Below are 13,210 nucleotides of genomic sequence, written 5' to 3' on the forward strand. Positions count from 1 at the left end.
GGAAATGATTTCATCTTGCTTGTGAATACTGATGGAAAAATCATTATTAAAGGCTAATAAAAGAATCAAACAGCACTTACCTAAGTGAAGTTTATTCCAAGAGTGCCAGGAAATTTCATTATTAGGAAACAGTATAATTCATCATATTGGTTTATATGAGGAGAAAAATGAGCGTCTTCACAGATGGTAAAGGGGTATTTCAATATAATTTGAAATCCATACTTCATTAAATAAAAACAAGACCTACTAACATAGGAACAGATGGATATTTCAAAAACTTAATTACCCTATAATGAGTTGTTAATAGAAATATTCCTGTTAATGTCGAAAACAAGGCAGGGATATCCATCCACATCACTATTAGGTTTTTTAAGACTTGTCTGGAGTTTTCTAGCTTTTCTGGAAGTTTTTTTTTTAGAAGATATAGAGGTATATTGAGGCATCTGTGTGGCTCAGTCAGTTGAGCTACTGAATTGTGGCTCAGGTTGTGATCCCAGGGTCATGAGATGGAGCCCTATGTCAGGCTCCACGCTGAGCGAGGAGTCTGCTTAAGATTCTGTAGGTCTCTCTCTCTCTATCTCTCTTTCCCTCTGCCTCCCTTCCCCACTCATGCTTGCTCTCTCTCTTTAAAAAAAAAAAAAAAAAAAGGTAGAGGTAGAGGTATAATAATTGGAAAGTAGGGAAATAAAATCATTGCAGATAGTTTGATTATGCACCTGGAAAATCTAAGAGAACTGATTGAAAACTATTAAAAGCAATAGCCTATTCAGTAAGGGCTTGGTACAGAACCTGATACTCATGGGGCGCCTGGGTGCTCAGTCGGTTAAGCATTGGACTTCGGCTCAGGTCATGATCTCACAGTTCGTGAGTTTGAGCCCTTCATTGGGCTGTGTGCTGACAGTTCAGAGGCTGGAGCCTGTTTCAGATTCTGTGTCTCCCTCTTTCTCTGCCCCTCCCCCACTTGCTCTATGTCTCTCTCTGCCTCTCAAAAATAAACATAATATATTATAAATAAATAATAAATAAATAAATAAACATTTAAAAAAAAACCCGATACTCAGAAATCAGTAAGCAGTAAGATCTAATGGAAAGAAAAAAACTCTCATAAAATGACAAAAAGATGGAGTAAAATTAAAAAGAAATATGTAAGTCCTGTATGAAGAAATTTTCAAAATCCTCCTTAGGGATGGAAAAGAAGCCTTGATTAAATGAAAGGCATATTATGGTCTTGGGTAAGAAACTTCAGGATGTCATTTCCCTTTAAATTCTAGTAAATTAGCTCAATCCTAATAAAACTGCATATTGTATTTTTTTTATCTATTATAGAAAAAAAGCTGATTCTTAGTTCTTACAGAAAAATTTAAAACAATGATACCTAAGATAATCCTGAAAGAACAAAAAATGAGGGAGGGAACTAGTCTGGTATGGATACATGATCAATGAAATGGAGTACAGTCCAGAAATAGACCCAAAAACAAATGATAATTATGTGTATGGTCAAGATAGCCTAGCGTAACATGCTCAATCTTACTTAAATCCAAATTTAAAACTACAATAAAAGCTACAGTTTTCACCAATAGGACTGTCAAAGTTAAAAAAAAAAAAGGTAATAATATACGTACAGGCAGTGTAGGAAATAATTTTCTGTTTTGCTGTCCCAGAAAATTCATTGGTGAGAACTTTGTATTAGCAATACTTTTTGAAATTACAAATGAATATGATTTTTAACCCAGAAATTCTAGTTCTAAGAATTTGTGCCATGAATGTGCTTGTATGTGCCATAAATATGCTTGTATGTGTATGCATCATTTACAATAGAAAAATGTTGAAAGGTGTGTGATTACTGGACTAGGCTCAAGAAAAAAAGTGGATCTGGTAAAGTGAGTCTTATGTTAATGATGCCTTGCATGTTTACATTTTACACACAGCTGTCTTGTTCACGATTGCATATGATTCCCCAAGACTTTTGAGAAGTAAGTTGGACCAGTACTCCCATTTTACAGTTGCAGAACCAGCTTTAATAGGCTCAACGCATGATTAACAGGGGAGCCAGTGTGAGAATCCAGGGTGTGTGTGTGTGTTAATCTCTTGCTAGCAAATGGCACTCTTATAATTTCTCATTAATTCCCAGAACGGTTCCTTTCCATTGATTTAAAGGGCACTTTAGGGGAAGAGTAAAGCAAATATTTATGTTTCTCCTGAACTGACAGCATTCCTAGCCAAAAGTAGCCTTGGTTCTAACAACGGCTTCAGTCCATATACCTTTTCCAGCTATTCAGTGTTTAACACATATATTTTTAAATCTATATATATAATCTATGTCACTACCTGTCTACTGTTTATCAATCAATCATCTGCCTAAATTTACTTTGAGGTTAAGGAAATGCATATTTTTAGATTAATATCTGTTATGTGGATTCTTATAAATTAGTAATGTCTTCAAGGATTTGGAGATTTGGGAGATTTTAGGAAGAGAGAAAATTACTGATTTGAGGAGACCTGTATATTTGTTGAACAATTTTTTTTTTTTTTTTAGTTCATATACACTTAGTAGGTGTTGTAGAAGATACCAGAATTATAGTGTGTGATATCTACTTTCCAAGCTGAATTATAATCATGGATGACAATAATAAATGTTTATGTAAGGATTGAATAAGAATATAAGAGATTTCTTTCAACCAGAATCATAAAGTGTTAAATGGATGTTATATCCTGGGAGCGTTTGGGGGGTTGGGGAGGATAGCGTATCTAGAAAAGCAATGTTTGTGAAGGAACTCAGTCTTGGACTGTACTTTGAAGGATGGGGAATATTTAGGCAGATAGACAAGTGGGGAATGTATGAACCTGATCTTAACATTGTCACTAGATAAGCTGGACTGGAATTCAAACTGGGCTTCTGTTACTTCGGCTACTTCTGCCTCTGTGAGAAGAAAACAGGCTTGACCTTTTAATAGAGTTGGCCTGGCAACTGAAACTGGAGAATGTAATCTAGGAAACTGGGAAATTCTTTGAGACTACAGTTGGTTCAGATCTTGAAAATGATCATTTTTATGCGGGCACACACTATAGGCACATACTTGAACAACTTGGTTTCTGTTAGGGATGCCTGGCTGGGTCAGCTGGAAGAGCATGTGACTCCTGGTCTCAGGAGTTGTGAGTTTGAGCCCCACCTTGGGTGCAAAGATTACTTGAAAAATAAACTTTCAAAAAAAAAAAAATGGTTTCTGTTAACCTGGACAAGCAAGACAATTAAAAAAAAAATTTATGTTTATTTATTTTTGAGAGAGAGAGAGGCAAAGCACAAGTGGGGGAGGGGCAGAGAGAAAGGGAGACACAGAATCAGAAGCAGGCTCCAGGCTCTGAGCTGTCAGCACAGAGCCTGATGCAGGGCTTGAACCCATGAACTGTGAGATCACCACCTGAGCCGAAGTCAGACGCTTAACCGACTGAGCCACCCAGGCACCCCTATGGGCAAGATAATTTTAATAAGACACTCTTTATCATGAGAAGGTTTTGAATAATAGATACCCACCAAAAATAAGGACTGACTGAGTTAAAAAAGCACCAGCTGTGCTGGGAGCCTCACTGTTCCTCACTGCAGACCGAGCCTCTTACCTCAGGGATAGCTGGGGCTTTGGTGGCTGTTCTCTGTAGTCTGTGGGCTCTAAGGCCAGACTCTCACAGTGTCAGGGAAGTCTTGACCTCTGTATGAAAAGGAAGCAAGAGATGTGGAAACTTCAGGATTATTTGGCTGGAAAGAAATAGGACAAAATAAGGACTTTGACCTATGATTCCATTTTCAGCAATGCAACAGTTGTTAAATGAGCATTTGATTTCTTCGGATGAATAAGATCATCGCGCTAATAACATGCAGAAAGATCGTTTGACAAAATTCAAGAAAAATGTCAGCCAAACTTCTGCGAGAAAGAGTGGGGGAGAGATGTCAATAATTTCTTGGAGAGTAATTATTAGGAAGGAGCACTAAATCATTTTTCACAGTGGAGCATAGAGACAGGCACAGGAATAATTAAAGTCAGGAAAAATAAAAGAATGTCTGCACTCGATTTTAAAAATTCAGTGTGGTTCTGGGAACTAATTGAACTAATGGGATAAGAAAAAAATAAGAAATAAGGAAAGTCAAATTATAATTATTTATAGATAAAGCATACAAAGCAAGCAACAGAAAAACTGTTAAAAACGAATGAAAGTGGCCTGTAAAATGATTCCGCATAAGATAAATATAACATGTGAAAATTAATAGTTTATCTTAAAAACAGCAGTGAGCTGTTTTATATTGTCTAAAAACCAATCACCTTCCACCATGAACACAACCTATACCATAAACAGAAAATGTAGAAACTATATAAATAAACAAAAAACTATAAAACCCTATTGAGAATCTTAATACATGGAAAGACACACTGTGCCCCTGGAAGAAAAAAACCCACAAAATTTTAAATATGCATTTCTATAAAAATTAATGTGTAAGTTTACTATGATCCCAATCAGACTTTTAGTGACTTTTGTGGGAAGAACTTTACAAATTGATGATCAAGTTTATGTGATAAAAGATAACAAAATGTGTTAGAAATTTTTGAAAGAGCAGAATCGTAAGGGGTGGGTGTGTCTATTCTACCAGTTATAAAATGCATATAATTACATCAGAGTTGTTTATTGCAGAAATAAAAAATTAAGTCAGAATAGACAGCTCAGAAACAGATATGGTTTCATGTGGAAATTCAGTATGGGCTCTGATATGGAAATATCTCAGTTATTATATTGAAATAAAAAAGCTGTGTACTAGTCAATGTGCAACATTATTTACCACTCATCTAAATGTGTAATTTACTAATATAAATACCATTGCATCAATACATGTTGAAGGACATACAAGAAACAACACTGATACCTGTTTGAAATGGGATAGGGTCTTGGGTAGATGATAGACCCTTTTAATGTACATCTTTTGGTATAAAAGCATCTGCCCATGAATAGAGGACTGGTTAATACACGTTTTTCAGTAAAAATCAATAATATGCTTCTCTTGCAAAGAATATAGTAGACATTTAGTTGACGTAGAAAGATAGACACAGAATATTGGGGGGAAATGTTCAGAATATATAGCATCATCTTAATAAAAAATCTTCTTAATATAGATCTCGAAGGATAACAAAGTATGAAGGAGTATAAAGTAGAGGCTAAAGTGAGTCCTTCACCTTTCATTTCATTGGAAACAGTAACTACTTGCAGTCAAAATGGAAAATATCACCCAGCTAATCATATCTATTCGTTATTTCCTCACCCATACATCACTGTTCCATGTACAGACATATTCATGGAATAAAAGCTAGTCTTTATCTCCCAGTTCTCAAACGCTGACAATAATTTATAATTCATTTAATAAAAATTAGTTTAGTAGTAAGAGTGCATGCATACTGTGGCACAGGGAATAATATGCTGCCATTAAAAAAAATTTTTTTAACATGCTGATGTAGAAAAATGGCCAAAATAGAAAGAAAAATTTGCAAGAACATATTAAATAAGTATATAGGCTTCTTTAAAGGTGGTTGATTGAACATCTACATCCAATTTGCTTCTCCTCAAAACCTCATTAAAATGATGGTAGTTTTTGTTTTAGTCATAAAACCACAAGGACAGGAATAAGCAAAGAGAAAAAGGAGAAACAAAATTTGGAAACAATTGTACCTGAAACTAATATTATACTGTATGCTCACTAACTAGAATTTAATAAAAAACTTAGAAAAGAAAAAAGAAGGCATCTGGACAAGTGGTAATCAACACACTGGAGAAAGCCGAATCCTAAGCCATCAACAAGAGAAGTAAAAAAGCAACCTAATTTATAGAGCAGGATCCTCAAAGACTCAGAAATGGGCACTATCCAGTGGAAACTAGCATAAGAGAAGATCATTAAAATGGTGAGACCTTGTAATTAGTGATGCCAGATAAAATACAGCACAAATGTGAATTTCAGGTAAACAACAAATGACTTTTTAGTATAAGTATGTTCCAAACATTATTACCTATAGTATAAAAATTATTCATTGCTTACCTTAAATTCAAATTTAGTTGGGTGTCCTGTATTTATTTGCTGAGTCTGGCAACCTTACTTGGAATGGACATAGCCCCCAGGAGCACCTCTATAAGAAAGAAGGGGAGAGAGAAGGGTAGAGAACAAACACTGGCTTCTCCCATCGGCCCGCCTTGTGATTTGCCAATGGTGCGTCCTGTTAGCAGAATGTAACTAGAAGCCAGTTGACAAAAAGCCTAGGAAATGGTTTCTTGACCCACAGTCACACAGCATTACAGAGTAGAGGACAGAAGGATGGGTCTGGAGCTGACTTGACAGTAAGTAAAAAACCAGCAATTTCTGATATGAATGATATATAATTTTTCTTAAGGTATTTACAGATATGAAGACGCATCCTGGGTAATTTCTTTGTACACATGCTTCGGTTGCCTATTTTGGTGCTCAAACATTTTGGGTGCTTCATTTTGGTGGGGAAAAATATCAGTGATAAGGGGAATGCGAAATGTCATAAAACAAGCACCACATGAAAGGTCCACTCAGAAATGCCATAGGAGGGGCACCTAGGTGGCTCAGTCCATTGAGTGTCCCACTCTTGACTTCGATTCAGGTCACAATCTCAAGGTTTGTGGGTTTGAGCCCCGCACCAGACTCCAAGCTGACAGCGCACAGCTTGCTTGGGATTTTTTTTTTTTTTTTCTCTCTCTCTCTCTGCCCCTCCCCTGCTCATGCTCTCTCTTTCTCTCTCAAAATAAATAAATAAACTTTAAAAAAATAAACAAAAAAAAAAAAAAAAGAAAGACTGCTCATTCTGACTAGGGTGAGGGGTGAGGATGGAGCTTTGAAGAAGCTTTACAGAAACATTCGAATGAGATTTGCATGAAAGAAGGGGAAAGGGAAAGACATGCCCAGATGCACAGTGAGATGGAAACTAAAGGTGAGAAAGTGTGTACTGTGTTCTGAGAGTAGCCACAGTTTGGTGCTGCTGAGTAGAAAAGATGATGGGGAGAGTTTGGTCACGTGGGAATAGCACCTTGTTGGAGGAGGGCCTTGATCGAGCTAAGAATTTGGCTTTTATTCTGCCAATGAATGCATGGGCACCACTGAAGGATACTAGCACCAAAGAAAAAGTTAGATCTAGACCAAGCGCATTCAGGGCCATGTTAATGGATGAGATTTCTCAGAAAGTACAGGGCACTGGGTCTTCACCTTGTAGAACCCCTATTTATAAACACTCAGAGATATCTACCATGGGCAATCTTTATGGCACCTTCTGTAAATCATTGTGTTTCATTCTGCTTACTCCAGTCAAAACTAATTTTGTCAAATTTTCTTTTTCTTGTATTTTGAAAAACAGTAACACATTTTTCTTTCCTAAACACAGAATACACCCTAATCCCAAAAATATTTGGTTCGTCAAATCATATTAATACTACACTCACAAGCTATTGAGGTAAACCCGAATTGCTAAAGTTATTTCATGAAAACTCTGACAATGCACATTATATTGCATTGCAATGTGACTATTTTTCCTATTCTCGTGTGTGCGTGCAAGCGCACCTATATATTCAGGCTTTCTTAGTAACACATTTAGGCAGAATGTTATGCATTGAATGTGTGTGTCCTCCCCCAAACTCGTATGTTGAATTCCTAATCCCATAGTGATGGTATTAAGAGGTGGGGTCTTTGGGAGGTAGTTAGGTCCTGAAGGCGGAGCTCTCATGAAATAGATTAGTATCCAAAAAAAAAAAAAAAAAAAAAGCCCCTAGAGAACTTTCTGGTGAGCATACAGCAATAAGATGGTCACCTACAAACCAGGAAGCAGGCCCTCCCCAGACACCACTTGATTTGGGGCTTCCCAGTCTTCAGAACTGTGAGAAATAAAAGTTCGCTCTTTAAGCAACTCAGTCTCTAGTTACCCAAATGGAGCAAGACAGGCATGATATCTATAAATGGTGTCATACCATATACCTTGAGATTTGCTTTGTTTTCTTCACCAGTACACTTAAGGATCTCTCCTCCAACCCAGATCTGTACATTACTTCATTGTTTTCGATGATACTGTATTCTATAGTGTGAGTGTGCCATTACTAATTTAAATATTCCACTTGAAGAAATTTAATTTTCCTTTTTTTAACTTGCTATTACTGACCATGCTAGAATGAATACCTTTGATCTTAGAGTACATAATGAATATTTCTATAAGATAATAGCTGTCAATATGGGTCCCCTGGGTGGCTCAGTCAGTTAAACATCTGACTTCAGCTCAGGTCATGATCTCACAGTTGTGAGTTCAAGCCCCGCTTCGGGCTCTGTGCTGACAGCTCAGAGCCTGGAGCCTGCTTGGGATTCTGTGTCTCCCTCTCTCTCTCTGGCCCTCCCCTGCTCACACTCTGTCTCTCTCTCTCAAAAAATATATAAACGTTAACAAAAATTTTTAAAGATAATAGCTGGCAATATAATTACCAAATCAACATATATAGATCACCCCTCACCATCTTTTTTTTTTTTTAATTTTTTTTTTAACGTTTATTTATTTTTGAGACAGAGAGAGACAGAGCATGAACGGGGGAGGGGCAGAGAGAGAGGGAGACACAGAATCGGAAGCAGGCTCCAGGCTCCGAGCCATCAGCCCAGAGCCCGACGCCGGGCTCAAACTCACAGACCGCGAGATCGTGACCTGAGCTGATGTCGGACGCTTAACCGACTGAGCCACCCAGGCGCCCCACCCTTCACCATCTTTATGTGTACAACCAAATTGCACCAAAGCCGTCGACAATTTACCTTGATTTTGTTATCTTAATTCCTTTGAGTTCAGTTATTTCTGCTCTATAAAGTTTATAAATGAGTTAAGTTACAACAATGGAAAGATTCTCTCCCTCCCCAAAAATAGATTATGTGGAACATCTTTCGTGTCTAACAATAGGAACATTTTTTGGAAAATCCTAAGTGTCTGACAGGTACAGAAAACATTTGAAACATTTCAGGAAACAGTAAGGATTCTTCTGGAATTCTCTTTTCTTAAAAATACCAAATTTATTTCAATTCTATTCTGTTTGTGTACTGATAATATTCTGACAGATAGTATTTTTATAATGATTATGCATGATGAGGTATAGGATTGGGAAAAATTAATATGGACCTTCTCTTGGTGAATTAACTTTTTAAAAACAGCCTTATTGAGATAAAATCTGCATAGCATGTAGTTCACTAACTTAAAATATACAATTCAGTGGTTTGTAATATATTCACAGAGTTGTATAACCATCACTATAATTAATTCTGGAACATGTTTATGATCTTCCTCATTTTCCCCCAACTCCTCATCCCCAGACAACCACTACTCAACTTTCTGACTCTGTAAATGTACCTAATGTGGATACTTTATATAAATAAAATCATTTAGTATGAGGTCTTTTGAGACTGGCTTCTTTCACTGAGGACAATGTTTTCAAGGTTCGTACATATTAGAGCATGTATCGATATTCCATTCCTTTTTATTGCCAAATGCTATTCTATTGTATGATGTTGGAGAAGGTCATTGAGAAGACATGAATTGCGGGTTGACCCACAAGCTGGACCTTGGCAATGAGAGGCTCCCCATCGCTCCCCTGTTGTTCTGCTTGCCTTCCCAGCTCCCGGAAGCTGCCCCAAGGATACAGCCTTAAGACAGTGCTGTGGTGTTGAGACTATCTGAATATATATGTGACTCAACCCAGTTTAGGCCTCATGTAAGCTTTCAAGATTTGGAGGGCTGGTGAAGAGGTTTACGCATCTTGTGGTCACCCAAGATAAGCCTCATAAGGAAGTTCCCTCGTTTATTAAACCTGCCAGCTACCAATCTGGACTGGTCTTCCTCTTCCTTCTGTCCCTGCCTGCCCTCTGCATGGGGGCAGGGCAGTTTCAGGTTACACCTGGGAAGCTCCCAAAAAGGTAGTGAACCAATATACTTCGCCATCCATCAATTAGTGAACACTCTGATGGATAAACTTTTCTACATTCAGGAACCATAATAAATATTTGCTTGAGGGGCCTCTGGGTGGCTCAGTTGGTTGAGCGTCAGACTTCGGCTCAGGTCATGATCTCACAGTCCGTGAGTTCGAGCCCCGTGTTGGGCTCTGTGCCGACAGCTCGGAGCCTGGAGCCTGTTTCAGATTCTGTGTCTCCCTCTCTATCTGACCCTCCCTGTTCATGTTCTGTCTCTCTCTGTCTCAAAAAAATAAACGTTAAAAAAAAATTTAAAAAAAATATTTGCTTGAGCATAGCTAAGGTATTTAGAAGAAAGATCACAAGGTATTTTAGGACACTTAATTGCTAAGCAAATTAAATTTCCAGTTGTTAGCCATTTGAGCCATGTAGTCCAACATTTCTGTATTACAAATGATACAGAGCAGGGATGTTTGCCTAACAGGAGTTAGAAGTTAAGAAGCGTAATGGTAAAATAAATAGATTTCTAGAAAATGGGCAAATGCTTAAAGTTACATAAAAGGAGTATCATACTGTATCAAAATTACCATTCAAGAAATACAGATAACCAGGAAATATTTTTACTTAAACCCTCTTTAAACATTTTGTTCCAAATAATATCTTTATAAGCAACATATGGATGAATTTGGTCTTCTTCAAAAGAAATCATCTCAATGTCTGCATCTTTTAATAATGATAATGATGGTAAAAGCAAATATAATACACTTGCTATCTGCTTGGCATTATTCCAGGTGATTTTACATGTATTAAATCATAATCTTTGAAATGAGAGTCAGCTACATAATTTGCAGGACCAACATGCAAAACAAAAATGCAGAGCCTGCTGTTTAAAAATGAGAAGGTGCCATTAATAATAGGTACTAAAATATAAAGCTTTTTTCTTTCCTCTTTGTGTGTAGTGTTTTTGAAAATTTGCTACTTAATGCTATTCTAAGTAAAACATTAAAAAACAATGTGAATTTTAGCTCTCATCTTCAGATTTTACAATACCCATTTTCAATGAAAATATATGAGCATTTAACTCACATGAAAAATCATCAAAATTGCATTTGTAGTTCCTAAGTCAGACATGTATATATGGTCTATTTTTACCAGATCAGCGGAAATGCAGCACAGAACTAACTCAATTGTTCTATTCCATTTCTTACTACATGCACATCTTACCAACACTCTGTCTTTGGTGTACTGATGAATGAGGAAGAACTGAAAGGGAGAGGAAGCGTGGATTGCCCAACCTTTCCCTTTCCTGCCATGAGTTATCATTTTCAGCATAAGTGGTTGGCTAATATGGGAAGTAACATGAGTACAAAAGGGTATGACTGGGTTCCTTGGTAATCTTGTTTCTTATAACCCCATTGCCTTCATATTGTGTTTGGAGCAGGTTCTGGTTTGAATGATATTTTTGTGTTTTTGTCACCCCCCAACCACACTGACCTCATTGAGCCATTCGGGGGTTGTAGTCTCTCTAGAAGTAGATAAATAGAAAAGGTTTCCAGCGCTCGCTTTTGATCACCTGCTTCACGAATTACTGCCAAGATAATGCCAATATCCAGAGTTATGAGATAGCTTAAATCTCCCCAAACTATTGTGAAAAATGTTAAGATTAGACTTTGGGTATTATTGTTTATCAGGAACAAGCATGCTTGTTGCCTTTTAATATTTGTGGTGTGGGGTTTTTTTGGCTTTTAAAAAAAATTTATTTTCAGAGACAGCAAGTGAGCAGGGCCGAAGGGCAGAGAGAGAGGGGGAGAGAGAATCCCAAGCAGGATCTACACTGTCAGCACAGAGCCTGATGTGGAGCTCGAACTCAAAAACCGTGAGATCATGATCTGAGCCGAAACCAAGGGTCGAATGCTTAAATGACTGAGCCACCCAGGCACTCTACCTTTTAATATTTGTATGAAATTTGGCAGAAAATACCTTTTAAGAAATCCATAACATGCCACCAAATTAAAAATGCTTTCTCCTGAATGTCTGCATTTTGAGGTAGAGAGAGATAAATTAGTGGTGAAAATGAATGGATGAGAAGGGTGGAGGGCAAAAGGCAAATCTGAGCTCTAGAATTCTCGACCACACTTTCCTTTCCAATGGCTTGGAATCTTAGCAAAGGAACATTCTTATTATCTTGAAAGGCATAACCTTCAATGCATATCCTTCAATGCATATCTATGTCTTATACTGAGTATACTTACACTTACTCTAAGCATAAGACATGGATATACACGCTAAGTATACTTTTATACTAACTATATAAGTATACTTATACTAAGTGTGTATATCCCTGTCTAATATAATATAATATAATATAATATAACATAATATAATACAATACAATATAATGTAATATGTAGTATGTATGTCTTGTACACATCAAGTATATTTATATTTCACTAAGTATATCATTGCTTTGTTGAATCGACAGTATTCTAGTTATTGCCCATCTCAGGATTCCTCACAGTGGGAGCAAAAAAAAATTTTTTTTTATTACATTCATCAGCAAGCATTCTTTGATGGCTTACTGTGTTATAGTTATGGCTGATGGCACTGGGACAATAATAGATACCAAGAATTTTTAAATCTCCATTTTCTCACAAAAACCAATGGATCCTTAGCAACCCTTCCTAAATTGGATGCGTGCCTACCATTTAATGGAATGCCAAGACTTCTCTCTCAACTTTGCAGTTTCATTTATTTTTTCTGGTCTACTTGTAGAAATGTCAAGCACTGCAAAATTTTTCTTTGACACATCTAGACTTCTGCTGTGTGCAGTTTGTTGCCAGATGTGAATGGATCTCTTTCATTTTAGCAAAGACAAAAACATCTCATGCTCACATTTGTGTTTGGGTCCTTGAAAAAGACCTTGGATCATCCTCACACACTTTGGTGAAGTAGGGTGTGCAAAGTTTTCTGCTTGTTTGTTTGTTTTCAATTCTTTTATACATAAAATACAAACTGGTTTTGAAATGCATATTGGCATTTGGTTACCTAATTATGTTACTGTATCAAATGCAAATATTGATAGTTAAGATCCATACATCATGGTTTAATTTGGTAAAAACTGAAGTTTACTGAATTCCCCTGCCTTGCAATGGGGGGAATGGGTGTGCTTTCTACCTATTTTAAACTTGTGACTCTCCCATTTTTTAAAAAAATTCTTTTTAATATTGACTTATTTTA

This window comes from Panthera tigris, chromosome B1, assembly GCF_018350195.1.
Source record: "Panthera tigris isolate Pti1 chromosome B1, P.tigris_Pti1_mat1.1, whole genome shotgun sequence".
Classification (NCBI taxonomy): Eukaryota; Metazoa; Chordata; class Mammalia; order Carnivora; family Felidae; genus Panthera; species Panthera tigris.